Source organism: Notamacropus eugenii, chromosome 4 (genome assembly GCF_028372415.1).
Source record: "Notamacropus eugenii isolate mMacEug1 chromosome 4, mMacEug1.pri_v2, whole genome shotgun sequence".
NCBI classification, from domain to species: Eukaryota; Metazoa; Chordata; class Mammalia; order Diprotodontia; family Macropodidae; genus Notamacropus; species Notamacropus eugenii.
Window position 1 is genome coordinate 249,768,610 of NC_092875.1, and position 25,238 is coordinate 249,793,847.

The 25,238-nt window shown below is 35.7% G+C and overlaps 1 protein-coding gene across 10 annotated transcripts in view; it reads right to left on the reverse strand.

Moving 5' to 3' along the window:
- The window catches only part of ZNF521 (zinc finger protein 521), a 345,563-nt gene that overhangs the window by 277,853 nt on the left and 42,472 nt on the right, over window positions 1-25,238 (reverse strand). The gene's annotated exons all lie outside the window — the stretch shown is intronic.

Below are 25,238 nucleotides of genomic sequence, written 5' to 3' on the forward strand. Positions count from 1 at the left end.
GACTAATTATGCTGATCTCACTACATCTGGAATATTGTATTCAGTTGTGGGGACCACAATAGAGTGGGCATTGACTAATCAAAACTTGCTCAAAGGTTAAGGGACAATATGTTAGGCAAAATCAAAATCTTGTAACATGTGAAATCGTTGGAGGAAGCAAAGGATATATCACCCCCGTCCCCCAAAGCTTCAATTAACAAGAAACACGATGGTATCTTATAGTCTCTAAATTTTTTCATTAATTGTGAAATCATAAAGATTGACGCTTACTGTTGAATATTATTTATAAAATACTGCTTTATTTTAACCCCATGAATATCTCACAAAAAGTATCCTTAATTCATGCATGAATGACTCTCACAAAGATTTATTATATTGAAAAGCTCGTTGTACATAATAGAGAACTGTAGTTTCATGGTCAATCCTCTTTTTTTTTGTTCTCTTCTGTATATATAAATGAGACGTCCATTTTACTTTATGTTTGTCAAGTTCAGGATTTAAGGGAAAAAAAGATTTGGTATATATGGGAGAGTAGATGTTGGTAATCATTGATTCATCACCTTTTTTTTTTGGTTAGCATTTATGATATAAAAGTAAGCTACCTACAACACTGTTCTCTTTACCAGGTCGTCAATCATGGGGGTCAGAACTTAGTAGGAGTTGCTTCTAGTCACATTAGAGGTTATCTAGTTCAATAGATTTTACAAATGAGGAAACTCATTTCACACCGAGGAGAAAACTGAAACTGGAAAACTTTAAATAACTTCTTAAATGCTGTACAAATAGCTCTTGACTCAGTCTAGATCAGGGATAGGGAACCTGGGACCTCAAGGCCACATGTGGTCATCTAGGTCCTCCTCACGTGAGACCCTTTGACTGAATCCAAACTTCATAGAACAGATCTCCTTAATAAATGGATTTGTTCTGTAAAACTTGTACTCAAGTCAAAAGGTCACCTCCGAGGACTAGAAGGCCACAGGTGGCCTCAAGGCCTCAGATTCCCAACCCCTGGACAAGAACCCAGATCTCCTACTCTGTATACTCTGATCTTTCTGTTACACTGTGCATTTTCTCAAGAAATGTCCAGAGCAGTTTAATAATTTAACAATTCTAAGGCAGCTAGGGTTAAAGAACCCTACAATATTTATAGACAGAGGCCTACAAAACTTCCCTAAAGAAAGCATAGGGCCCCATTCTATATATACCAGGCTGAATGTTGGCTGGATGCCACTAGTCTGTGTCGTGAAGCCTGGATGCACCTTGGTCAGCGGACATCCTGGGAGCAGCGATAACTCCTCCGAAGCTTGGGCTCCCCATACTTCACACAGGAAAGTACAGAGAAGGAAACAACCTGTGGACCATGTGATTCTGGTTGCCATCCTCTGTATCCGTCTTTATGTGTAAACAGCTTGACAGAGAAGGAAACTGACTAATCCCTATCAGGAAAAGTCAGTTTTCCTTTGCCCAGAGTGCACAGGGACACATGCAAGTTCTGAATGGAAATACCAAATAGAATTTTAGCTGGTTCTCCCCTTTACCATAGAGGCTGCTGCCCAAAAGATGCTGATCACATAGGACCTAAGATTGCAGATGCTGAAGAAGGCTGTGAGAGGAAACCTCTCCAAAACAACACCAAAATCTTAAAATAAAATCTGACTGCAGTCAAAGAGGAAATATTGAGAAAAGAAGGTATGTGGAAGAATTAGATTCATTGAATTAAATTCTCAATAAAAAGGAAAATAAAAAGATGGGGAAAATCAGTATTGTGTCCACCATGATGATACTCATGGAATTCTCCCACTGAGAGATAAGTACATGGGATGCCACTCAAATATCAAATTATATTTTGGTCAACTTTTTATAGACTATTCATTGAGCAATCTTTATCCATACCTGTTCTAAACATTAAGGGGGAAATATCATTTTTCATAAAGTAATATCTTGTTTAGTAACTTGTTCAGCCTACTATATTTCCTACTCAAAGTCCAGACCCCCAGTTTCTAGTGACCTCCCACCCTAATTTTCATGTATTTAATAATGGATTCCCTATTACATCCAGAATCAAATATAAAATAGAATATTTGGTATTTAAAGTTCTTCACAAGCTGGTCCTTCTTACTTTTCCAATCTTCTTCTAATTTACTCCACTCTGTGTTGTTTATAATCCAATGACACTCACTCATTTCTTGCTCTTTGAACAAGATACTCCACCTCCCCACTTGGTGCCTTTTTTATTGGCTAGCTTCCATACCTAGAATGTACTCCTTGCTCACCTCCATTTCTTGGCTTCCCTGGCCTCCTCCGAGACTCAGTTCAAATCCTACTTTCTGTAAGAGGCCTTTCCTGGTCCCTCTGCCCCAATTTCCTCCGAAATCACCTTCCATATATACTGTATTTGTCTTGCATAGACAGTTATTTGCATGTTTTTCCCCACATTAAAATAAGACCTTGATGAAGGAAAGAGCCATGGTTTTGGGTTTGTTTTTTTTTTTTTTGCCATTTTTTTGCATCCCTATTGCTTTGCACAGCACAGGACCTATAAATTAATGCTTAATAAACCTTTGTTGAATGGCTGACTGACTGTATTTACTTTTATTTATTCTGTACATACTTATTCATATAAAACCATGGTCTTCATTGATAAAATATTTGTCTTACACTCCTGGTGCCTAGCACTGTGCCTGGCACATAGTAAGGACTTAATACATTATTACAGATTGATTCAATAAAAAAATACAAGTCTAAAAACAGAACCTACACTGAAAGTGAAGACTCTATGATAAATAAGGCAGGTCTCTCACTAAAGAGACACGTGATAAGAAGTGGAAACTGTCACACTTAATTTTATTTACATAATTAGTGATAGCAGCATCGACCCTATCAAGGACACATAACTGGTACAGTGACATAGAAGACATCCATGGATAGATGGACCAGATGGTAGTTCGTACCACAATTCTTAACTCAGTGACTGGATGAGAGATTTCCCCTACTGGATGCCTTTTTACGTACTTGTTTAAAATTAAAAGCAAGCATCCTTGACTCTGTGAGAAAGAACAAAAAGTTCACCAAAAACAAAGTGAAAGTCATGTGAATATTAGGATGTCTCAACTGAGATTTTTGGACTATAAAATATCTGATTATTAAATTAGTAAGATGAACAAAATGGCATATTTCTTACTTAAGCTTGCTGAAAATGTATTCTGCCCCCTCCTTTGCCTTGTTTTTGTCTTCAAATATCACCTAATTCTCAATGATATAAATGTCTTAAAATTTTATACAGAAAATTTCAGTAAGAATAAGGTTTCTTGGGGCAGTTAGGTGGTGCAATGAATAGAGCACCAGCTCTGGAGTCAGGAGGACCTGAGTTCAAATCAAACCTCAGGCATTTGACATGTCCTAGCTGTGTAACCTTGGACAATGCCTTGCTTCCCCCCACCTCTAAAAAATAAAAGAATATCATTTCTTTCATAAAATGATTACATGAATTGGTTTCTATAAGAAATGGTTTCTATATACATTGCAAACATTAATATGAATGCTGTTTATGCTACAACCTATAATTCAATGACTAAAAATGTAGTCTTTAATATTTAAAACGCATATATATTTTTTCAGACTGAAAATACAGATACAACTTTCCCAAATATTCAGTATGTGACATTAGCAACTAACTCTGACTTCTTCCTTCAATTCTTTACCCCCTACAGGGATTTTACAGAATTATAATTTATTAAAAATCAGAAGAAACATAAAATAGGCTTAGAAAAATATAAAATATCTGGCAGAGTAAAAGAATTAAATAAAATTCATATATTAACAATATTTAGCAAAAAGAATAATTGAGGAAGGCCATATTTGTTTACTTTTATTCTATACCTTCCACTCAAAATGTACAATTTCACCTTTAATTGAAACACCTGTCACATGGTTGATTCCCTTATATCTCCAATTCAATTAAGCATAACATTAACCTAAAAATTAGAAATTAGACTGTAATGATATCAAAATACAAAAGGATAGGAGAACCCAGCTTCAAGCTAAAATGCACACCTAGTATGTCTCCATGACTCAAAGGAAACAAAGAAATCTATAATACTTAACAGCTAATGCTACTATATTCCAAAATACAATGATTTTGGTCAAGAATTTGCTTTCTGAAAGAAACAAAATTGTTTCATTGAAACCACAAAGGGAAGGAAAATAATTGAGCACATTACTAATGAAAAAGGAGTTTCTAAAAATCCTACTCAACTGAAAATGCAGAGAAAGCAACAAAAATTTCCACTATAACAATTAAAGAAGGTCCTAGTTTGTTATTATTTTACCCAGTTTGTTGTTATTTTACCATAATGAGAAAGTCACTTCCTGTCACAGAGACTTGTAATGTAGGTATAAACAGACTTCACCTAAACTGAGGTTAGAAGCAGGATTTAGGAAAGGAGAGGACCACTTCTTGGGGATGAATAGAGTGCAACTAAAGATAAGAAGATAGATGCATTCAACTTTTATTTTACTTTGGTATTTTCAACTAAGGAAAACTATTTTGGGGGGTGGGAAAAGAATGAACAAAAATATTTAATAGAGAGTCAAATCCAAGATAAGTAAGGAAGTCACCACAGAGCTCCTAACTCTTAATAAGTTCAAGTATCCTGGCCAGAGCAAACCACATTGTAGGGTGTACAAAAGACTACTCTTGGTGAGCTTTAAGTACATTAAGGCAAATGGGAAACATGCTACAAGACTAGGGGTGAGCAGATGTCCTGGTTTTTTTGCTTTTTTTTTAAAGAAAAGGGTGCACTTTTATCTATGGGTCAATGAACATGACTACACTTGTGTGGGATTTGGAGTCAGGAAAACCTACCTGGATTCAAAATATGAGCCTGATATTAACTGTGATCTCAGGCAATTCATTTAACCTCACTGACCCTTACACCTCATCTGTAAAATGGATATAATCAGAACTTTAGTACCTACCTCACAGGATTATGTCAAGGTTCAAACAAAGTGCTATAAAGTGATTTGTAAAATTTAAAGCACTTTATACCTCTGTGACCTTGAGATAGTTATTGAATCTCCATGGGTTCCTTCATCTGTGAAATGGGAGGGGGAGGGGGCAAAGATTAGATGGCTCAAATTCCCTTCTAGCTTCAGACTTATGATTCTAGGATGCGAGCTGTTGTCATTATTGCCATTATTCCTGGAAAATTCTAGAATGAATTTTAAAATGGATAGTCTATGAGCATTTAAAAAAAGAAAAGTTATCCTTAACATGATTTAATCAAGAATAATTCATAACAAATTAATATAATTTCTTTCATTATTTTCTTTCAGGTTTACTAGAGCAGTAGATCAAAGCAATGCCATAAACATATTACACTTATATTTCAGAAAAACACGAAAAAAATCTCCCATATCATCAACCTCTTTTTATATCTTCAAGTATCACTCCATTGTCAGAGGTAGAATTTTATACACAAAAATTTCAGTGAGACTATTATTTTCCTTGCTTAGGATGTAGAGAGATTGGCTAAATAATAGTGTTATTAAGTGGATTCATGCCTGATTTACTGACCAGACCGAAGGAGTAGTGATTAATGGATTGATGCTAATTCCGAGGCAGGTCTCTAGTGGAGTACTCTATGGATCTGTCCTTGGCCCTACGTTATTCAACATCTTATTCAATTACTTTGGATTTCTTATTAAATTTGTACATGACACAGAGCTGGGGAAGAACTAGCTAGCTAACAAGCTGATCCACAAAGTCAGAATCCAAAAAGTTCTCAACAGAAGAGAATAATAAACCAAATTTGATGGGATAAAATTTCAATAAGTATAAAAGTAAAGCACTCAAAAACATAAACAATGAGGTCAGGAGGAGGAAGGACGCATGGCTAGGCATCGGTTTCTACGAAAAAGTATCTTGAGCTTTTAATGCATCAATGGTGAGCCATCCAAAAAGGAGGAAGCAGTCAGCCTGCATCAACAGAAAGGAGGTATCTGGAATAAGGGATGTGATGTTCCCACTGTGTACACTGCCCTTGTCACACCATATCTGGATTACTGGGTTCACTTGCAGTTCTATATTTTAGGAATGAAATGAACAACCTGGACAACCATGTCTAGAAGGGGTTATAATAGGGAAGGAAGGAAAGAAGGAAGGAAGGAAGGAAGGAAGGAAGGAAGGAAGGAAGGAAGGAAGGAAGGAAGGAAGGAAGGAAGGAAGGAAGGAGGGAGGGAGGGAGGGAGGGAGGGAAGAAGGAAGGAAGGAAGGAAGGAAGGAAGGAAGGAAGGAAGGAAGGAAGGAAGGAAGGAAGGAAGGAAGGAAAAGACTAGAAACCATGAAGTACAAAGACCAATTAAAGGAACTGGGGATCTGGGGTGAGACTTAAAAGAGGCATAATAGTTGTTTTCAGATATTTTAAGGGTGACTATGCGGGAAAGGGAGTGGACTTGGCCTGAGATAGCCAAATGAGGAACAATGGTTTAAAGATACAGAGCTACAGATTTTGGCTTCACATTAAGAACAGACTTCCTAAAAATTGAGACTGTCAAAAGGCAATATGATGTAGTTAGTGGCTAGAGAATTGTTCCTATACTTAGAAAGATCTAGGTTCAAGTATGGCCCATGTTACACCTTGGCTGTATGACTGTGGGCAAGTTCCTTCTGCTCTCAATGTCCAAGAATTTCTCTAAGACTTTAGGTTTCAGAGAAGTTATTGATTTGTTTTGGTAGAAGTTCTATAGGAGGCATTCTTAACATGGGGTCCATAAATTTGTTTTAAAAATATTTTGATAGATCTTTAAATTTCTTTAGCTTCCTTTATAAGCCTATGTATTTTATTTCATTAATTTTAAAATGTTATTCTGAGAAGGGATCCGTAGGTTTCATAAGTCTATCAAAGGGGTATATAATGCAAAAATAAAAAAGTAGATTTATAGATAAGTAAATGAATGAATAAACAAATAAGCAAATAAAAATAAGAAGAGATAGATGATATAGATGGATAGGTAGAAAGGAAGAAAGGAAGGAAGGAAAGAGAAAGAAAGAAAAAAGAAAGAAAGAAGGAAAGAAAAAAGAGAGAAGGAAGGAAAGAAAGAATAGATAGATAGATGGAGACAGACAGATAAGAAGACAAAAGTTTAAGGTCCCCTGATGCATAGGGATAAGCCTATATTAATTAAATCACATCTGGTCCTAAAACAAAATTAAATACAAAAAACTAAAGGCTTCCCACAGAATTACATGAAAAGGACCTTAGTGAACAACCATTATAAACTGACCATTTTACAGCTATAAGAGGGGTGTTCCATACTCTCACATCAATAATACCAATGGACCATACTTCTCAAAGAACTAATCAATCAATCAATGATATGAAATCAGTGTGAATAAGACATTTTTACTAACTCAAAGATATCAACTAGGGAAGAACACTAAATCTAAGGAAGAGTGAAATGCTTATGAGTCATTGGATGAAAGCAAATATATGGGCCCACATAAAAACAGCAAGATACTTCAGAACTTGGAAATTCCCATGGTAGCAGAACAACTCCAACCAAACTCTTAAAAGGGCACTGCTGATTGGTGGGGGAGGGGCAGTTGGGAGGAGAGAGTCTACTTCTGGCATCTTGTGAACTTTGAAAGCTCAGAAGATCTGGAGCTTTCATCAATATTCCCACAGTGCCCTCAGAAGAGGAGTGACTTTCATACCAGCAGTGGTTGATGGCATATCAACCTGTGAGCTACCACGTTGTCATGTGTTCTCCAAATGGAAGGCTACTTCCACCTCTGCTCTACAGGTAGTTGTGTTAAGGAGTACTTGTAGGAACTGGTTAATTGATATTAGGGAGGTAACAACTGGTTAAATATTGGGGGATGCTCAGATAAAGGCTCATGAGTGACAACACAAAAGAGAAAACTCATAACCCCTCAGAACTCTAAAGGGAGTAGTAGCTAGAACTCTCTAAGGATGCAACCTTCCAGTGAGAATAGGTACTCAGAAAGTGAGCCTAGAGGCTGTGCTACACACATATGGAAACTGAGACCCAAAGAAATTAAGTGGTTTGCCTAAGGCCACTTTGATGATAAGTGGCAAAGCTGGAATTTTAACCAAATCCTTTGTTCTTTCCATTGTATTGTACTAGCTTGCCACTGGAGATGGTTGATTCACCCTCAATGCAGGTCTTCTGGTGAAGACACCATGATCATCACCGTCATCATCATTATAATGTTATTATTAAAGCTAACATTTACACAGCAGTTTAAAGTTCACAAAAAACTTTATATACGTCATCTCATTTGATCCTCAAAACAACCCTGTGAGGTAGGTGCTATTACTTCCATTTTACAGATGAGGAAACTGAGACCCAGAGAGGTGAAGAGACTTGCCTAGGGTCACAAAATTAATCTGTAGGTGTCTGAGGCAGGATATGAACTCAGTCTTCAAGTCTTCCTGACTCCAAATTCAGTATTCTATCCATTAAACTATTCGTTTAAGGAAGAGTAATGGTTAATTCCCATTAGGCAAAAATTTGACTAGATGGCTTCTGAGATTCCTTCCAGTCCAGAAGTGCCATGATTCTGCTCTCTGGCAAGGGTCTATTAAATGATCACTGGTTGGGTCACCTTGAAGTTTTGAGGAACACCTAGCACTACTCATTTTTGCAATCAGGTAAGTTAAATCCTTTCTGCACAGTTCATTTCTCTATAGATGAAGTGAGAAGGCTTGAAAGAAGGAAGGAGAAAGAGACGAAGAGGGGGTTTCTGTAGCATTTTATAGCATGTGGTATGCATATCAATGAAGGAGAATGCAAGTCACACACCAGCTGTTTACCTATGGCAGACTGCCTGGGCAATGCCATGTCACAAGCTAACAGTGGCAGGCAAATACCTAGGTGATATGTCACATCTAAAAGGCAGGAATGTGGCAAGTCTTTCATTTTCTTGACCTATGTGTCCCATCATACAGGGTGATGCATAGTTTACATTTTTTTCAGTAGTAGAATTCCTGGGTCAAAATATGACATGGCTAGGTACACAGAAATTAGATGAGCAATGTCATGTTCCAGAAAAAAATCCCTAAGGAGGTCAGTCAATAACATGCCTAACTTGGACACGTTAAAGCATTCATGGGCTGATAAAGATGTGTCTCCATTTTTCTCTCGAAATTACTGGCACCTCAGAACCAAAGGCTAGATGTCAAAATAGTCTAAACACAAAGTCATAGAGACTTTGGATACTATCCTTCATCCAATTCAAAATGTTTCTAGATGGAAAACCTATGACTAAAATTGTGCAGAGTGTTGGCAAAAGTACCATAAAAAAGCTGGTCTATACGAAATACTTGGTGTTTTTGTACACCAAATAACAATGAACTGCATAACAATGGCCTTCCAACTAGGGAACAGTAAAGTCATTAATAACATAAAATATTGGAAAAATCAGATATCGCTATGTAGCATTTAACTCTGGAATTATTTCACACCCTGATAGTCAACCCAGCTATCTATTTAGAACCAAAAGGAGTTCAGTTCTACTTCTGCGGGCTTGGAAGATACACGCTCAGTGTGACTTTAAAAATTGGGGGAGCGGATGTGAAGAGGCCCATAAGCTACAAAGAATACAATCAACTCAGCTATACACTGGTTAACTCTACACTCTCGAATAAATAAGTATAAAACAAGCCAGAGGTCCTAAGTCAGTTCAGTTCTTGATTTCCCAATTTCTTCATCTTTCTAATGTTGATAATATTAAGTTACCTCACAAGCACAGTGAGAGGATTAACTAATTAATGAGTATCAATCACCATGGAAATACAAAGGGTAACTAGCAATAATACTTTTTTTATCAAAACTATTAATAGCAGTGCTTATTTAAAATTTATAAAGCACCAAAGACTCATAATGTAATAAGGCTAAAACTTAAGATGAAAATTAAGTTTAAGAAGAATCTAGAACATTTTGATAGCAAATATTAAGGTCAAAGGTCAAAAGATTCACTAAATGGTATAGACGCTGGGAAGTTGGCTTAATCTAAATGGTGTAGACACTGGGAAATTGGCTTAATGTGACATTTCCTACAACTTGCCATCCCAAATACTACTGGCATGTTTTACTATCTCAATAATAACTGTATTTGAATTATCTTAATTTTAGATTACCTCACAGTAGTACTTCCTTTACTTTTTCAGGCTTCATCAAAAAGTACTGGGCATTGTTAGTGGGCTAGCCAGACAAGCAAACTACATCCTATTTTAAGGTTTTGGTTTTTTTCCCTATAGGTTTGTACATATATACATACACACATCCATATACACAAATAGGGTAATATGCATGTACGCATATATACATATATTTATATGTGTATATATGCTTACATAGGCATATGTTTTAGCTTTCCCATAGTTGTTATATGTGCATACGTGCATATACATACATGCACACCTATATGTGTATGTGTTATATGTATTATACATATGTGTGTGCATATATACACACATATGCATGTTCATAAACATATGCACATTTATTTGCTTATCTGCAAAAATTAGCTCCCCAAACCTATCCCTATATCTTGGCAGTAGAGGCATTAGATCTACCCTGCTTAATTCTTTCCTTCTGTTCAGAGGAATCACAACTCTCCTTGTTTTCCTGGACAACTTAACCTGGGAAGAAGGTTTCTCCCTAACTACACCCTGATTGTGTACCTAACTTTCTTCTGTGCACATACAAAATACATACTGCATGCACAGCGGCCTGTCTTCATTTCTGTATGCTCTAGCTGGACAACTTTGTAACTCATGAGAGCACACGTGAGGAGCTCCTTTTCTGGATGATAATTCAGAATTTCTTTCTCCAAAATTCTGCTTATGCTCCCAATGGTATAATACCCTTCTTGACGCCTTGTGCTTTTCCAAAAAGTTACACATTTTCATTTGTCAAAGTCCAGCTCAAGCCTGAACACCTCCAGGATGCCTTTGCTGACCACCTTAGCCCCTGTTAACCTCCTCTTTTTTTCAGCCTCTTACAGAATTAATTTTCCTTGACACATTCTGGCTTTTAATCTCACCCTGTCTTGCCCTGAAACAACTATTTAATTATGTATATGCATTGTCTTCTCAAATAGACAGTTAAGTTCCTGGAGAGAAGGGACCATGCCCTATATTCAAGTGAATCCCATCAGAATCTAGCAAAGGACTAAGCACATGGGAGGGACACAATAAATACTTGTCAAATGAGTGTGCATTTTGCCACATGTGACACATTATATAAGCCAATTCAACAATAATTTATTAAGTGCTACCCATGTGCCATGCATCGTGCTAGGCTCTAAATATAAAAAGATAAAATCAAAAGAGATCCTGCCCTCAACAGGCGTTCTACTAGAGGAAAACAAGATGTACACAGATAAATAAATTGTAAAATAGAAGCAAAGCAAATATGAAGTAATTCAGAGTCCTAACAAGGAGAGGGACAAGTAGAGAGTCCGGACAAGCGGAAAAACCTCATATACAGTGTGCCGCTTGAACCGAGTCCTAATGGGACCTAGAGAGTCTAAGGTAAAGTAGGAAACAGCAGGAGGTGGGGACAGAAAACGTAGCAAGTAGGTTAGCTTGGTTGTAATATAGAGTATAAGAAGGGGAATAATATGGCAGCAATAAGAGAGATAGTTTAGAACATGATTGTAAGGGGCTTAAAATGTAAAACAGAGGTGTTTGTAACATATTACTGAAAACCTTACACAAATATTTAGTATGTCATATTTATATTACTAATATAAATATAGCCAGCTAATCTTTTTGATTACTTTTAGCACAAAAGCATTAAATTTTATAGTATTTCAGTAGCTAATAGTCTTCTAAGACTCTCACATGTACTCAGATGCGCCTGAATCCAAGATGATTTTCTGAGTCATTCTCTCATTCCGTGACTTTATCAGTTTCTGTTCAATTTCATCACATCGCTGCACCCCTCTAGAATGTGATGTATTGATATATATTTTTAAAAAATTAAAGGAAATCTGAATTAATATTTTTGAGAATTTTCTGACTTTCAGTATAACCCTTGAGGCAGCAAGAGACAACTTGGGGTATCATGAAATCTCTGTGCTAAAAAATTGTATGGAGGAATTCAGTACCCCTAAATAAACAATAATTAGCTGCAACGTCATTGCTTTCTAAGTAGTACCCATTATATAACTATGCATTGAAAGATAATGTCACAAAACATATACATTAGAGAGTAGGATTAAAGCTGATTTCAAACTCTAAGTTTTTAATTTTATGGTTGTGTTGGCTTTAAAATACTATTGTTACCTAGAAATATTGTTATTCTCCTTTACTCTCAGAATCTGATTTTTTTTTTGTGCTATATAAATCTGTAAATGTAGCCACAGCTGAAAAAGGTGATAAAGAAGCATAATTAAATAGAACTAGGACAATACTCTACCCCTAATTCTTGTTTCTCCCATTTGTCCTGTTCTTTCTAATATCAATTAAGCACTCCCTTGTGAACTCTAAAAAGGGGAAAGTTAAGGCCAAGTGGGTATGGTTAAACACAGAAGGCCAACCGCTTAGTTATGCCCACTCTACTGAATCTAAAGGGAATTCTGTGAAGCTATCCAAAGATAGTATCTGGTCCATATGTGTTCTTGTTAATGGGGTCATTTTTAGACCTCTGCTATCTCTCCATAACTGAACTGTTTTTTTTTTCAAGTTGTTTCTCTTTAGGATTCATGGAATTTTCTCCATTCTTATACCCGCTCCCTTTTTTTTGTAAGAATTAATTACTACTGTTTAATCACATTCATTAAAAAGTTAATAGAATTTTAATGAAAATAATATTAAGGAAAGAGATGAAAAATGGTAAGTCTGAAATCAGTCCAAGTCCTTTCAGCAAAAATAAAGAAAATTTTAAAATATAAAAATTGTAAATTCTCAGATTCACTTGAAATTAGATATCTTTTATAATATTAGAAAGACAAACGTCTTTGGCAGTGATGAGTTTCTCCATAGCAATAATCCTTTGACATTTCTTGTGGAAACAACTCTATGTCTTTGAAATGGCCAAGCCCTTGTTAGCATCCATTTACAAGGGTTTCCGAGAAGCATGAAATATTATTGAATTTGGAGTCAGCAGACTTGAGGTAAAATCCTAGCTCAAACACTTCCTATCCATGTGACCATGTGCTGAACCACTGAAATTTTTAGCCTCAGTTTCCTCATCTGTAAAATGTGAATAATTATATATTATCCCTACTTAATAGGATTGCTTTGATGAGAGTACTTATAATGACCAAATCAACATAGAAAAATTATTTATAATCATTTTCATATGTCAAAACTCTCAATCTTTATGGAAACCTTCCTTAGCTTTTCCTGGTGATTCAAGAGACCTTGCCTTTATAAAAACAGATCTGCAAAGTATCATTTCTAACTCCTGTGGCAGGCTCAGGTACCAGGCAGCATAATACCCAGAACCTAAGGTTTTAAAAGGTACCACCCTGGGGAACAGAAGAATTTTCAGAGGGCAAGACAGGACAAGAATAGATATATCCCACGAAAGAAACAAAACTCTCCAAGGTGACCTACAAAGGGACAGTGGATAGAAATGCCTGGACATAGGGAAAGAGAAGTGGGCTGCATGATGGAGAGCTGTGTAGGTCATTGCAGTGGGCTGTTATTCATTTTATAATCTCTGGAAATCTTGGAGAAAGGAAACCTCATTAAAGAATGTAAGGTTCTTGGAGTCAGGTTCTTATTTTTTTTAATCCTGAGTCTAGGAGAATCTAAAGCACATAGCAGGTGCTGAATAAATGTTGACTGAATGAGGGAAGGAGGAATTATTTAAATAGCACCTAATATGTGCTAGACACTGTGCTAATTCTTTTTACAAATACTGTCTGTGTTGATCCTCACCACAACCCTGAGAGAGGTCAGTGCTGCTATTCTCTCTATTTTACAGTTGAGGAAACTGAGGTAAACAGAGGTTAAGGAACTCACCCAGGGACAAATGGCTGGTCAGTGTCTGAGGCTAGATTTGAACTCAGATGCTCCTGACTCAGGTCCTATGCTCTATCCACTGCATCACCTTTAAGCATTTCAATCCAGTGACTGGAACAGTATAAAAAGGGCCCATATGAGTGCTGAGTTTTATTGCTGTTTGATTGTTTCAGGGGTATCTGACTCTTCGTGACTCCTTTAAAGGGTTTTTTTGCCAGAGATACTGGAGTGGTTTGCCATTTCCTTCTCCAGCTCATTTTTCAGATGAGGAAACTGAGGCTAACAGGGTTATGTGATTTACCTAGAGTTGCACAGCTGATAGATGTATGAGGCAGGGTTTGAACTCAGGCATTCCTGACTCCAGACCCAATACTGTGTTCACTGAACAGCCTAGTTGTCCTATGCTTGCTCATTATATAAAACAAAATTCATGAATAAACATAGAAATATATCTGTGTTGTTTTTAAAGACTGTCAATTTTTAAAACTGATTTTTAGCAGGAGAAAATGTCATCTGATTGGGTTGGAGGGGGATGGCCAGCAGCAAGCTGACCCATTACTCTAAGATGCAAATTGGCAATGTGTCAGAGTTCAAGACTCATCATAATCCACTGTTATTCATGACAGCAGAAAGTTGAATGAACTATAAAGGGCTTTTAGTTAGTCCAACAACTTAATAGAAATACATTCATGATCCTTGTATTGCTGACAAGCAATTATTTTAGGCCAAATGAGAAGGTGCTATCAACTGCTCTAGGAGGATCTCTCATACAGATTTCTGAAGGTAAAAGAAGGGCAATGAGAAGAAAAAAGGACAATTCCTATCCCCACCATAATGAGAAGAAAGGAAATACTGGCGAAGAAAAGAAAGGCATGAACAAATCGATAGATACTGACTATAAAATAAACTTCAAAGGAAAAGGTTAAGAAAGGAGGAGGTAGCAAAAGTACTTGTTTAATTGTAGAAAGAGCCGTATGGGACAATTAGAACAGCAAAAAAACTAATTTAAGATCCTAGATAAGATTTTTCCATCTTCCCAATGGAATATATAATGTCTATAACACTAAACTTCATATTAATCCTCCTTTAATGAATAGCAGTCTAGTCAGCACTCACTTTCTGATGACCATTACAAAAGATTGGTAAAATGCAGGTAGTCTAGATGGTCAAGACAATTAAGAAGTAAAACCATTAACTATGTGACCAAGATTTAAAAGAAAAATTAAACAAAGAATACCTTTGAAGACAGTGAACTAAGAACTTTAAAATCAAGCCAGAAAATGTATTATATAATCTTTAAAAAAAAAAGAGAGAAAGGGAATCATTCACAGAAATGTACAGAATTTAGAAATAAAAGTTAGAAACAAAATAAACAGCAATAAAAAAATACAACAAAACACTGTAGGAGGGAAAAAAGGTAATTTAAGAAAAAGGATATTGCCCAGACTATGGCATATGATTGAGTATGAAAAATAACATGTTAGTCTAACAATAGGTATCCGGACAGGGAACTAGGTGCGCAGTTGACTACAAGGATGCTATTAGGCTGGATGATATTTGGGAAATTGAACAGTGCTGTCCATGATGATAATGATGAGTCTTATTTATATAGTGTTTCAAGGTTTATAATCCCAGTGAGGTAGGCATTGTAAGTATGGAACTATTATCTAAATTTTATACATGAGGAAATTGAGCCTTGGGGAGGTTAAGTGAATTATACAAAGTGCACATCTAGAAAGTAACAGAATGAAGATTTGAATTCAGATCTCCTAAAGCATCTTGTCCTCAGATCAGTGGTTTTTAACCTGGAGTCCAAGAATTTGTCTTTAAAAATACTTAGATAGCTATTTCATTGTAACTATTATCCTTTGTAATCATCAGGTTTTTTATTCTATTTAATGCATTTAAAAACATTCTTCTAAGCAAGGGGTCCATAGACTACACCAGACTGCCAAGGAGATACTTCATGATGTCTCCCCCCACCAAAAAAAAAAACAGATTACAAACTCCTGCCTTAAATGAAAGTCAATTGTTTACTCTCACTAAGACCATCTCCTTAATAACAATATTTTCTCACTGTTGCTGTGAGATTACCTCACCTCGGAAATGATCTTCCATCTATTGTAAAAATGCATATATAAGTATGTATATATCTTAATAGGTAACTAGTTATTTACACATTATCTCCCAAGTTAGAATGTAAGTTCCTTGAGAGGAGGAACTATTTTCAACTTCTATCTCCCCAGGGTTTAACACAGTGCCTAGCACATTATAAATGTTTATTAAATGACTATTGACTATCTGAGTAAACAATCAAAATTACAAGTAATCTAAAAAGGCAATGGAATGATATCTGAAAGGTATAAGTGGACTTGGCATATTCTCATAGCAGGATATGTATGGCCAGAAAAGAAGGGTGACCTCCATGTAAAATAATGGAAGACAGCAGATGCAAAGCCTGAGTATTATTACATTGGCACCCTTGAGATTTAAAAAGAAAAAAAAATGCCTTCAATGTATTTGATAGATCCTCTATGTGGAATTCATGGAAAGGCATGGAACCAAATCATTCAGAATGAGAAAGGATTAAAAGAGTTGTAAAATATGCACCAACAAGGTGAGTACCATGTCAAAGGAATCACAGGTCAACTCAAGCATATAAAGTAATTTTTAGGAAGCAAAGAAATAAACGTGTACCTTCACTTTGCTTTTTTTCCTCTGTTTCTTCAGATGCCACCTAAAACTGCATCTGAAGACTAAGTACTCCTTCCTCTACTATATATCCTTTACTCTCAAGTCAGCTAATTCTTATCTTATCATTAAAATAAATGTCACTCAAGGAAGTCTCTGCAAAAAAGAAGAGGGAAGTATTCACTACTATCAAAAAAATGGAATGAAATTTCACATATTAGATATTGCTGCTGTTTGATGTGTGTATGTATATACAGCCATACACGTATATGTATATGTATATATATCACCATACTTATAGAATAATTATTTATTTAGCTATTTAAGTTATTATGACTCATCCCTATGTTCCTCTTTTTCTATCTATGGGTTTTCTGATATTTTAATTTAGTCACCAGGGGGAGCTAATACCGTACCTCGAGTGTAATAGGTAGATTCTAAGAAATGAATTAAAAAATAAATAAATAAGAAAATTAAATTGACATTCTAGGGATTTTAAATGAAATATAATCCTAAATTAATTCCAAGTTTGCCATGAATGCAAATGTTTCACAAGGATAAGATTACATTTAAAATATTTTTCTTATTCAGCAAAAGGATAAAGATAAAACTTTCCTCTTGGTAAAATTTAGAATCATATTGCATTATGACAGGCAGAGACCTCTGAGATCACCTCATCCAACCCCTTTCTTTTACAGGTAATTTATCAGTTCTTTAAAGAAAAAAACAAAACAAAGATATATAGGTATATATGCTTCTTTCGGGATCTGTTGAGGGAATGTTTTTCACTCATTACTTTGCATATCTGTCAAATAAAAGAATAATATTATCATTTCCTTAACTTCAAATACTATTATAACTTTATTCTACCATCTACATGTTCACTGAAAATATTACAAACAGAGGAATTTTCTAAACTGATGAAAAATTATAAGGATACAAAAGTAATTATAGGTTCCTATAAACTTTTTATTCCAACTATCCTTTCAGGTTTAAATTCATTTTTAGCACTTTTAATGTGTGCTCAAAGATTTCTATCCTAACAATCTGCTTGAATTCATTTACCCAGGAGAAAATCTCTTTAAACTTTGAGAAGCTACTCCAGCAACACAGAAAGAGAAAGGGCTCAGAGTTTGTGGAATAATCACCTCTAATCGATCAATTTCCCCCTGAAGGTAAAGCTAAAAGAAAGGAAAAGTTGAAGAGTTCCAGTCCTATTCCTTGAAGTTTAAAGGGACTAAGTCCTGAGGGCACATCGTAGAATGATTCCCATCTTCTCCTTCCGATGCCTATTAAGAGGTCATAGATCTCTGTGACACCAGGATCATTCCCCAAAGATAACATCCCTTGTCATTTAGCACAAAAGGAAAGATGTGGAAATAGGGCACTTTTAATAGATTTCTTTAACAATTAGGTATTTTGAAACATAACTAAGTTTGCTACAAATATTACAATTATCTCATCATTTCCAAATTTAGTAGTACAATATCTTAATTACTTTGTTACTATTGTACTGAATTTCATATTTGAAAGGAAGACTGTGTCAGCGCTGTCATGTGCACAGAATCACGTACCAATGAAAGGACATGCGACTAGCACATGAAATAAGTTTACAGTTTTAGCACCAAGGAAGCATGTTTTCATTTGCTTCATTATATCAGAAAGATACACCACCTCTACATAATTAATAATTAATTAAGTCCTAAATGTATAAATGTTTGCAGTTTGACAAAGGGAAAAAGAGATTGCTTTCAATATCATCACTGACAGGTAAAAGATATAGAAACTGGATGCATCGTGGTCCAGTGGAAAGAATATTGAACTAATCCCAGCTCCGCAATTAGTCACAAATCACTTAATTTCTCTAGGCCTTAACTTTTTTATCTGTAAAATGAAGGACTAACACTAACTCTAAAGTCTCTTCTAGGTTTAAATCTGTAATCTTATACTCCAGTTATAGTTACTTTGGGGGGCTGGGCGTTGGGGGTGGTGTAGAACGAAACAAAAGAAAAGCATTAGACCGTTACCATTACAATGTTGAAAACAAAGAATGAGATAAAGATTCATTTAAATACATTATACCACAGATAGTCAAACCTGTAATCTTAACATATATATGTGTGTGTGTGTGTGTATATATACATGTATAGTATTCATTTTCTTTAATTTCTATTATTTCTATTTGGAGGTGGTAATTAAAATAAAATTTAAATATAAAATACAGAAAGTAATTTGAGTAATTATATTACTGATTCATAGAATTCTTCATCTAAGTCCATTTGTTAATAAAAATTAAATTGAATGAAGTAGTTTCTTAATAAGGATTCTAGTACAAAGGAGAATCTATCCCGCAGTAACATCATTTTTAAAATTTTCTCAAAAAATGATAAGTAAATGGTGTTCCACCAGTTATTTTTTTAACTGAAAACATAAATTAGAAACATAAATGCTTGTAGTGGCAAATTTGTGCATAAAACCCGCTTCTCCTAAAATAAGAGTTTTCAAGTTACGTATTTAATACAGCATCATCTGTCATATAGAAAGTAAATGTAGATGGATGGATGGATAGACAAACAGACAGACAGACAAACAGATAGATAGATAATCTTTCAATAGATTCCTTTTAAAAATCCTAGTTTCCTAAATTCAAGAACAGGTAGAAATTCTGAGCAATTAACACTTACAACAATGTGTTACTTTTATACAGACACCTTATGTTGTAAGTGATTTAATACCAAAAACATTAAGAGAAGAGTTAGGGGCTAAAGCTCAATATAAAAAATTCCTGCTATGAAGTTGGAAACATTCACAGCAGATCAAGATTCAGATGATCCCTCCTCCAAAACAGGAAAGAGAAGTTCACTCAGTCAACAGCCTAGAGGTTAGAACTAATTGTGAATAATCACTTTTCCTTTCCTTAGACAAGTATGAAGGTGAACAGATTCAGGGCACTAACAGACTACTAAACTGACATACTCAATTCCACCTCATTCTTGAACACGAACACCAGAAGGGAGTTCTGATGTGGACATTCTTTCAAGAATGAACTGAGTGCCAGTCTACAGATGAATTGAAATCTTTAAACAGAACTTTTCAGTATTTACTTGAATCATTTTCTTTCTTGGAAGGAAAAATAATAATAGAAGTCATGAGCTAAGATTCTAATAGTAAAAAATAGGGCAGAATTTTGAGGGGTTAAAAAAAACATAATCACTGTTGGGACTTTCTGTTTCATTAACTTCTATCTAAAAGGATACTCCACATGTAATTTAAACAAACGGCGGATTTCAATCAATCAGTCAATACTTATTAGGTGCCTATTATGTGTCAGTCCTTGTGCTAAGCTCTGGGGTAGAAAAAGTTGTAAGAGATAGCCCCTTCCTACAAGAAACTTACAATTGAACGGGGAAGACAACATGCAAACACACACACACACACACACACACACACAGCAAGCACTATATAAGATAAATAAGAAATAATTGAAGGAAGACACAAGAATTAAAGGAAGGATAGAGAAGAGAATTTGGAAAACAGCTGTCAAATATAAGTCCTCAGAATGATGAAAATACATTTGAGTGTGCCAGCAGAACTTCAGGTTCTATTTTAGGGCCCTGGATCTGTTGATTTCTAAGGAGAGGCACCCTGTCTTCAATTTATTGTGATGGTATAAAAATTATTCTATTTTTACTGGTTCTTTGGCAGTTGACTACCATTTTCAATTGACTACAATTTTCACAAAACATAAAAGAATTTTTGTAACTACAAGGAGCATGTAATGCCACGTACTCTGCAAAAAGCATCCATATAGTGGTCTGAGCCATTATGCTCAGTTATAAAGTATCTGGCACATAGCATGCACTTACTATATGGTTGTCGACTGACTGAAGAACCAACTGCCTATAGCTCCACTTGTTGGTATAATTGTGCTGTTAGACACACATGATAAACCTCTTCGTATCAGTATTGGTCTGTGGTACTTCTCAATATTGCCCATCAACAACATCTTTACAAGTAAGTATATGCATTTGGACAGGCAGTTACTACTTAGCGAAAGAATACGAATTCCTTTCCACATTTAATGCCTAGGCTTGTCACAGTAGCAATTTGAATACATTTTTTAGAAATGACCAGATTTTTGCAGAAGAGAAAGGGAAACGACTCAAAAGAAGAAATGTATAACATAACCCAATAAACTATTAGACATGTATCCTGGTAAGGGTAGCTTAGTTTCAATGATTTACAATGCTAGTTCACAGTCTGTTTTGTAAACGTAATGAAGCCTTGGTAATCTCAGCCTTCACCACAGCACCCTGCTATTAAATCTTTGCTGAGAAGTGTGATGAGACCCTTCTAGCTTCCCGCCCTCTTCACCCCCTACAAGGATTGGCAAAAAATGATAGGGTTTGTGGATTAGTAAAATAAGAGGTTCTCTATGCTTTTTCTCCTTTAAATACATATTTTGATAATGTGCCTTCTGCATCCAAAAGCCCCAAAGCATTAGCGTGCTCATTTCCCTGTCTTCTTGGCCATTTTGGTGCAAGAGAGCAAAGCTAGCAAAGAAATGCAGGTAGTTTCCATCTACCACTACATTCTTAATAATATTATTTTATTTCTACCATGCACCTTTCCCCCTAAGCAGTAACGACAGAATTAATTTGCCCATGATGCAGAGGAGATCACAGAGATACTGTATCATTAGCCCACAAAAGAGCAGAACTCACCTGTATGAATAGCATTAGTTATTTTAATTCCAGTCTACCTCAAAAGATGCCTGTTCTTATGGACTCTTAGGGCTAGAAGGGACCTTAGGGGATCATCTAATCCAACTGCCACATTTTACAAAAAAGCAAAGTGAGGCATGGAATGGTTAGTGTAGCAAACATAGCTTGGACCTGGACTCAGAAGAGACCTAAATTTAATTCCTACCTTGAATCCTTTCTAGTTGTGTGACTATGGGCAAGTTACTTAAAGTATATGAAACTCAATTTTCATCTCTGTAAAATGGGGGAGAAGGAAAGGAACAGTACTAGCATCTACACCATGGTGTTTTTGTAAGTATCAAAAAAGAGCGTCTTTCATGAAATTGCTTTGTAAACCCTAAATTGCTGTATGAAAGTTAACTACCATTCTTGCCTAAAGTCATACAATGTGTTAGTGACAAAGCTATGACCAAGACCCAGGTCTTGCACTTTTAGTCCAGGGAGAATCAGTGTAGTGGGGTGACAGAAAGAATACTGGATTTTGTGTGCAAGGACCTGCTGTTAAGCTATAGCTTGCTCTGACATAAGAGCAAGTCATGTAACCACAACATATCTTACTTTTCTTACCTGTAAAATGAGGCATTTGGATTAGATGATTAGGGAGATCCTTTCTAACTTGAATATTCCTTAAGACCAGACATCCCTTAAGCTAGGCCAGAGGTAAAATTGCCTATCAGGTTTATAAGAACAAGTTGATAATTAACTCAGGTGAGTCTCAGTTTACTCAATTGTAAAATGAGTTGTGAAGACAGGAGCACTATAGAAATGTGAGATACCATTTTCTACTGTTCCTCTGCTTCTGATCAATTCCACAGCATATTACCCAGCCCCAGGTATTAAGTATCTAACTTACTAAGGGCTAAAAAGGAAGATTCTGGAATCAGTCAGAAAACTAGGTTCATTCTAGAGCACATCAGGACTCCTTGGTGAACTCTAGACAGATTTCAATGCAGGAGAGACAACATTTAGTACTTCCAAGAGTCCTTCATAATGGAAATAACCAGGAGCCAGGATCTGCTTCAGATTTAACCTATTCTCCAATACCTCTACACCAACTCCGATGTGCACTGCACAGAGCTCCAATGAAAGGAAGGAAATAAGCATCTGTTAAGTGTCTTTTATAGTGGCTATTATACCCATTTTACAGAGGAGAAAACTGAGGCACACAAAAGTTAAGTAACATGTCCTAGGTCATACAGCTACTAAGTGTCTGAGGCCAGCAATTTCTCTGAGCCTAGAAGAGCAATATTTATTTGGCTCTCAGGATTGCTGCGCTAATCAATAAGAATTAGTCCAATTTTCATTTTTGACTCCAGATCCACTGTGCTACCAGCTTCCTAGGTAATTGATGCAAAATATTCAACAGGGATAAGACTACCTGTGAAAGAAATGTTTATAAAGAAGGGCTCAATTCACCACTGTAAAGGAAAACCCACAAAATAAAAGAATAGGTAGAATTATACTAACATAATAGTTTGATTGAGTCCAGTAATGCATCTATAACAGAGCCATCTTGGAAACAAACATTAAGAATTATCATACCAAAAACCATGCCTGAATTTTCTGACATACTGGAGAACAACAACAGCTCGGACATTCCTTTTTGGGCTATTTCCACACTAAAGTGACACGTTGAGTTAGTCAGGCCACTGATCAGAATGGCCCACTTTCTCAAAGTAATATTCAGCAAAGTAGTTTCATGCCTTGTTCTGGCTGTGAATAAAGAGGCATGAGAAAGGGTTATAGGGTATAGAGGGGAAACCAGAGAGTACATGGGAAGGAGTGAAGAAAACATTAAGAGAATATAAAAATGAGAGGAAGAAACTAGGGGAATCCAGATATTAAGGACTCAAAGACATGAAGAAGACACAAAAACACAATGTGTTTGGTCTGTGTACTAAAAGTAGCAAAGATGATTGTAAAAATCACAAAGAATGAAAAATAAAAGGGGGCAAACAGCAAAAAAAAAAATCAGAAATGGAGAATGTAAAGAAAAGGAAAAACAAATATAAGTTTCAGATGAGGCTACGAATAGCACCTTAGTCAGTCAGAAGTGAGCTTAAGGAAATCTAGCTGCCTACATAAAGCAAAAGAGAAAACTGCAAAGGTCAAACCTTCCACCAAAAACATTTCAACCAAGAAGAGTCATATTTCTTTAGCAATTAAAATGTGTCTAGGTGGTTTCAAACTTTTCTGGACTTAATCAAAGATTTCCCTTTAGCTGACAAAGGGTGAGAGTATTTAGACCCTAAACAAAGCTGCTTTCTTCAGATTATGTTCCTCCTCTTTTAATCTTATTTTCATTCTCTACCTCTTCCCAAACTTTTTCTCCAGTCCCAATCACTTTGTAGAAGTGATAGACCAATCAACGTTCATCAAATTCTAGACATTACTTTATCCTCATACATAAAATGTTGAATTGTGTTCAGCACAAGTACGCTTATGATGCTGAATTATACCTGGATTATGCCTTAGCAATAATAAATACCTTAATTTGTGAGGGCTCTCAATCACCATCATCATCACAGTTTCAGCACCCTGTTATGGCAAAGTGGTGATCAGAGTAAAGGCTACTAGTTTAATGAGGAATGAGCTATCAGAGTTCACACCATGTTGCAAAGGCTTGGAGCATGGGTCCAGACTAACATTTGAGAACAATTCCAGCTCTATTTGGAAGAAAACTGTCCATGTGATGAATAGTTTTAGTCATAGCAAATCATAATAAAATCTACTAAGTCATTAGAGGGCTTTCAATTCATAATAGCAGAGAGAGAACTAATGGAAACATATATACACACATATACATACATATTAAAGAACTCATAAAACAGCATAAAATCAAACATCTTAAATGAATGGTTTTTCCATCACTTTTGCAAGATATATCTTTGCAATAAGCTAAGTCTACACAGCAATAAATCAGAAATCACTGTTTTTAAACATTATACTTGTTTGGAATAAGGACCATATTCTATGCCCACAGGACCAAATACAATGGAAGGTACAGAACAGACACAATAAAAACATTTCAAAGAATAACTAAGCGATCAAGGTAGAGGTTTAGGGCTACTCTCTAAAATATAAAGCTAATATTATAAGATGTTCTCTTTTTCTCTAAGAGGAATATCCCACCACAGCATGTCCTGGAAAAATCTTCACATTGCTATGTCTTTAACAATAATTTAAACAACTTCCCAAGTACATTAAGGGAAAAATGGATTTGAAGTTAGGAGATCTGGATTAGAGTGACCTTGGCTAAGTCATTTGACTCCTGTTATTTCCTCATAAAATAAGAAGAGCAATATTTATTTGGCTCTCAGGATTGTTGCTACAATCAATAAGACAATGAATGTAAAGTGCTTTGTAACTATAAAGCATTATACAGTTGTAAGCTGGACTTTATTTATCTGACCAAAGTAACCATTGAATTACTTTTTGTTAGTGTCATTTCACTAAAAATAGGATCTGTAGGAGTGCGTGATGCCTTTAGCAGGACCTTCTAAAAAATATTACACTGTGTGATATGTATTCAGTGATGTTAATGGAATAAATATGTATTGGCAATGTCTACAGGGGATTTATCGACTGTATCTCATGCCTGCCGCAGCCAAAGAGAAGTTTGGTACTTGGAAAAATCTATATTATCTTCCAGCTTCAAATATTAAAGGTAAAGTGAAATGATGTAACATGTCCCACCAATATCCACATAATGAATTATTATGAGACTTTTCAGAAAAGAAACTTTAAAACACTAGAACAAGTACTAGGCTACAAGTGAGGA